Source organism: Lepus europaeus, chromosome 11 (genome assembly GCF_033115175.1).
Source record: "Lepus europaeus isolate LE1 chromosome 11, mLepTim1.pri, whole genome shotgun sequence".
NCBI lineage: Eukaryota > Metazoa > Chordata > Mammalia > Lagomorpha > Leporidae > Lepus > Lepus europaeus.
In genome coordinates this window covers 45,231,806-45,237,476 of record NC_084837.1, presented here as the reverse complement: position 1 = coordinate 45,237,476, position 5,671 = coordinate 45,231,806, and the positions used below count along the sequence as shown (strand labels likewise).

Genomic DNA, 5,671 nt, shown 5'->3' with positions numbered 1-5,671 from the left:
GCAGCTCCGGCCGTTGCGACCATCTGTCTCTACCTCTCTCTGTAACTCTGTCTTTCAAATAAAATAAAATAAATATTAAAAAAGAGAACACTTGAAACAGAAAAAGGTATTTAGATAAGAATTAACAAAACACAAAGAGAAAGAAGGCGATATCTTCAAAGGTTAAAAAATACAAAAAAAAAAAAAAAACTAGGAGTGTTTATGCACCAATAAGTGTATCATGCAAACATATAAAGTAAAACAGGTCATCAATATGAGAAGAACGTGAGGCCTCTGAACTTCTCTAGGGCCAGCAGCCACATAAGCAAGGGCAGGGGCCATTGGCTCTGCAGCTGACCATGGGCTCCGTGACCAACCAGCAGTTAGCAGGTGGTTGCACCAAGGCAGTGGCGAAGGGGCCCCCGAAGGCATCAGAGGGTGAGATCCAGGCGGGCAGCGGCTAAGCCATAGCTGCTGCTGCTGCAGCTTCTGCACGGGGCTGGCATCTATAAGTGGTTCAAAGTAGCATGGGGTTCTGCTTCCTGTCCATGACCATCCTTGCTGGGGTCATGCTAGAACCCGTGGTGGACATCCTCGGGCGCCAGAGTAAGCTGCACCAGGAGGGCTTCTGGAGCCTGAAGTGGGGTGAGGCAGTAGAGTGCACCTTCCAGAAGTTGGCCAAGAGCCTGGAATCTATCTGTGTCGCTGGGCTTGGTGAGGTGTTCAGTACTAGGAGTGAGAGGTGTCCCAAGGGGGAAAAATGTGCAGAAACACAGATCTCAAGGTGGGCAGGTGCTATGCTGTGGAGGCCTAGACCATGCCGATTAGTGCAAGCTGCCATCCCAGCCCAAGAAGTGCCACTTCTGCCTGCGCATCAGCCATTTGGTGGTCACCTACCCACTGAAGGCCCAGCAGGCCCCCAGCTTCCAGGGAAAGCCAGCCTACTTCCGAGAGGAAAAAGAAGTGATCCCCAGCCTTACCCTGCTCCCTGTAGTCCAGAATTGAGCTACAGCGGGTGGGGGCTCTTCTTTTGCTACCAGGAAGTTTCAAGGAGCAGGCATCAATCTGGGTGGGTAGGGGGTATCCGGCACTGCCATGTGTCTCAGACTGGGGTTCACAGCATCACCCCTTTTTCCCTCTTGCTGGGAGGAAAGTGAGGCAAATGAATTCCAATGATGCTGAATCCAAATGCAGGTGTGAGCTGTGTGGGGACATCGCCCTCTGAGCTGTATGCTTCAACTGAGGCCACACACATTCGAAAACTCCAGTTTTAAAAGGTCACCAGGATGGGGGTGTTGTTTCCTTTCAAGGGAGGATATGGAATAATACTTCCCTTGCAGGATGAAAAGATTGATTCCTGGTCCCAACCCACAAGCCACTTCACTCTGTGGGAGGGACTCTGTCAGGAGTAAGTCCGGGTTTTCCACGTCTTGTTTCCTCATAACCCAATCCTGGGACAGGGTGCTGGGAACTGTCCCAAGCTAGGGGATGTATGACCGGCAGAAAGGGTGGTTAGCACAACAGCTGCAGACCTGCTGCTCCTCAGCTCATTCTCATGCCGTTCTGGGACGATGTGGTTTCATTTATCTGCTCCCTTGGATAACTGCACCCTGGGTCCCACTTTCACCATGTGTGAACGACATATCTTACACATTGTAACCTTTTTTTCCCTAATATAAATATTCTGGTTTTTTGTATATTTTAATCTAGGGTCCTCATTCCTACACTGTGTTTCTCAGGTACATGAGCAGAATCAGAGACGAGTCTGCAGCAGCTGCAGGTCTGCACAGCAAGAAGACGTTTGCTGTTTTACCACCATGGAGAGCAACTATTGGGAGTGCACAGCCTATTGAACTACCTCATTTTGCCAATTGGAGGTGGTTTTTTTTTTGGTGACAGCGTCCTCCTGAAACCCCTCTCCACCCTGAAAATATTTCATGGAAGATAAGATTTTAGTTGAATTGCCCTATGATTTGATCTCCTCCTCCTGGAAGATTGGAAATTATTCTGAACAGGAAAAGCAGGTGCAGCAAAGTTAAGAGAGGCTGAGCCAGGTGAAAGGCCCAGAGAGGAAGCCATGGATAGGGTCACCTGACCCTAGCACACAGGTCTTTTCATTACTCATAACAGATCCATCTCACCCCAGATTAAGCCAGGCCCTCTCTGCACAAGAGGGTGTGTGTGTATGTATGTGCATGTGTGTGAAAAATGTGAGCTGGTAACAATTAGGTTGAAGGCCAATACCCCTGCATCCCCCCTGTGCTGTCCTGGGGTGGAAACATGAAGCAAAGACTAAAATCTTTTTTTTTTTTTTTTTTTTTTTTTATTTTTTTTTTTATTTTTGACAGGCAGAGTGGACAGTGAGAGAGACAGAGAGAAAGGTCTTCCTTTTGCCGTTGGTTCACCCTCCAATGGCCGCCGCGGTAGCGCGCTGCGGCCGGCGCACCGCACTGTTCCGATGGCAGGAGCCAGGTGCTTCTCCTGGTCTCCCATGGGGTGCAGAGCCCAAGCACTTGGGCCATCCTCCACTGCACTCCCTGGCCACAGCAGAGAGCTGGCCTGGAAGAGGGGCAACCGGGACAGGATCGGTGCCCCGACCGGGACTAGAACCCGGTGTGCCGGCGCCGCAAGGCGGAGGATTAGCCTGTTGAGCCACGGCGCCGGCCAAAGACTAAAATCTTTAACTTTCCAAATTCTTGGCTTCCAGGGAGACCCATGAGCAAGGGCTTCATGGTATCCAGAGCCAGTGTCTTGCCCTGTGACCATAGTCATTACTAGCATCGTGCAAACGAAAGGGAGTAAAAGAGGGTTTTGTTAAGATGCTGAGCAGTCACTGCAAACCTCCCTCACTGTGCTGAAATGGTACGAATGCACTGGGTGCTGCATGTCTGATCCTGGGCTCCTGTCTTCCAGAAATGTCACCCCCTCCTTTAGTCACTGTATTTGTCAGGGCTTTGTAAGACTTCACCAAGAGCTGGTGAATGGTAGGTGGTCTGGTTTGTATAAATATAAAGTATTGATCTTTCTCTATGTTCTTTTACAGTTTTATTGTTTACAAACTTCTTTCTGTATTGAAAGAAAAATAGCCAAAGCATCTTTGGCATAAAGTTCTGCACTGGGCAAAATGGTCTGAAACATAAACTTGGGGGCCCCTCTTCTTGAAGTGGAGATCTTTGATCATCTTTTCTTTTGTGTTCCCTTTGCACTATCCTATCTTCTGTCCTTAAAACTTGACTCTTACCCTACCCTCTTCTCCTCTCCCCATCCACAAAAAAACAAACAAACAAACAAAAAAAACAGCTACACACCCACACATAAACATTGAATTCTTGGAGTGAATCCACAACTCTAAAGGAGTCATGCAAAAATCTTGAAGAAAGTAGGAAACCCCCAACCCTTGTTCCCAACATCCTGAGTCAGCACCATTTCTTGACGTGATCCATGTAACACATGTGCTGATTCTCCCCATTTCTTCTCCTTTCCTTGGGAAAATAAAAGGAATAAATCAAGACTTATTGGTACTGAAAAAAAAAAAAACTTCATTCTGGTTATGAAGTGATATACCTTAAAATCTGACATGAGTAGAACTGAAACGATTGACAAATATGTTTAGAAAACATAGAGAGAGCTTTATACCTAGCTGAAAACATTTTTTTTTCCTACAGACTAGGGAAAAAAAAGTCATTTGCCAAGAAACAAAATAAGTCTCATCATTTCCAAAAGGTAGAACATTTATTGCACACATTCTTTTTGCACAATTCAATAATACCTGGAATTGACAAAGCACTAATTTTTATTCTAATTTAATTTGCATACTACTATAAGAGAGATGTCATTATCTTCATTTCAGAGTAAATTGTAAAACTGAAGTAAAAGTATACTGGATTCTACAATGCTATGACTATAATAAAGACAATCTGATACACACACACACACACACATACATATTCTTAGGGCAAAATCAAGTGATAAAAATAAGGGGGAGGAAAAAATACAGTGCCAGAAAAGTTTATAAACATATACACAGATTCTATGTATATATAACACACACAATTTATGAATTATGTATATATTATATACACAAATCTTATGAATATATATGCCAAGATTATACATATATAAAATATTTTTAGAATGATGAAAAGGAAGAAAAATTTTAAAAAGGAGTTTCACTAAATAAAATATTCAGTTTTTTAGCTTAAAGAACTCACTTGGCATGAACATGACTTTTTTTTTTTTTTTGACAGGCAGAGTGGACAGTGAGAGAGAGAGAGAGAGAGAAAGGTCTTCCTTCGCCGTTGGTTCACCCTCTAATGGCCACCGCGGCCAGCACACCACGCTGTGCGCTGTGGACGGCGCACCGAGCTGATCTGAAGGATCCAAAGGCAGGAGCCAGGAGCTTCTCCTGGTCTCCCATGGGGTGCAGGACCCAAGCACTTGGGCCATCCTCCACTGCACTCCTGGGCCACAGCAGAAAGCTGGCCTGGAAGAGGGGCAACCAGGACAGAATCCGGCGCCCCGACCGGGACTAGAACCCAGTGTGCCTGCGCCACAGGCGGAGCATTAGCCTGTTGAGCCACAGCGCCGACCCCGAACATGACTATTTTATACAAAGTTTCTTCTTTGGGGTTGTTAACCTTTTTAGTCACAATTCTAAAGCTGTAAATAACAAATAATTATAAAGATGTCTAACATTTAAACAGGATGAGAAGGATCTCAACTGGGAAGAAAACTTAGAAGTTCCTTCTTACTCATTCTCTGTGACACTTCATCTTCTGGCCAAGCTGATCCATGCGTTGAAGTTGATTGTGACTTTCTTCAGATCCCCAACCAATCACCTTCAAGCACTCTGGTAAAGGGCTATAGATAGTATCCTTTGAGCTCCATTACAGTCCTGTTCTTTTTTTGTTAAGTATAGTTCAAAATGTGCTGATACTGCAATTGATGACTTGCATGGTCCTGAAATTGTACCTTTGTAAAATATTTATAAAACAATGATACAGTTTATGTTTTGAGGAAAAATATGTATTTGTGTGTGTGTGTGTGTTCACATCATCTTAAGAAAGCACACAAGGGAGTTAATAAACAGAATTAAAATGGGAGGAAACACGTATGTGTTGTAGAGTGGTTATCTAGATGAGGTAGTCAAACCTTCAAAACCACTCAGACTCTTGAGTGAAATAATATTGCCAGCCTCATACAGGACAATTAGGACACAGGCACCCATGCTCGGCAATCAACCTGCTTAATTATGCTCAAGTAAAATGTACAAACACTTACATTCAAGCCAGGGTTACTCTGAGGTAGTTTCACTGCCTAGATCAATTAGGTGGAATATATCATCTAAAATATCGCTGCATTCTCCAGCTGTTTTTCTTAGATGAAGTTCACTGTAGTGGCTTCAGAGATACCCATTATCTTTTTAAAACTTTGGAAATTCTGTTGCAACATTTTCCCAATGTCCATGCATTTGTGGTTCAATCAGCAGTAGCAATTGTTCTTGATTCCCTGTGGTTCCTTAAGACAGCCCACTGAGCTGAGAGAGTGGTTATTTCTGAGTTCCTGCAGTTTGCAGAGCTACCTAGAAAGTGATATATGTAAACAATCACATCCTATCCACTTTGACTCCATTCAGAAAAACAGCATTGCCTGCTTCACAGTCTTTTGAAAATTTGTTTTTCAGTTTTGCTGT

The 5,671-nt window shown here is 44.3% G+C and overlaps 1 pseudogene; it reads left to right on the top strand.

Moving 5' to 3' along the window:
- Positions 1-338: 338 nt before the first annotated feature.
- Positions 339-984, top strand: LOC133769425 (protein lin-28 homolog A-like; annotated as a pseudogene).
- The last annotated feature ends 4,687 nt before the right edge of the window (positions 985-5,671 follow it).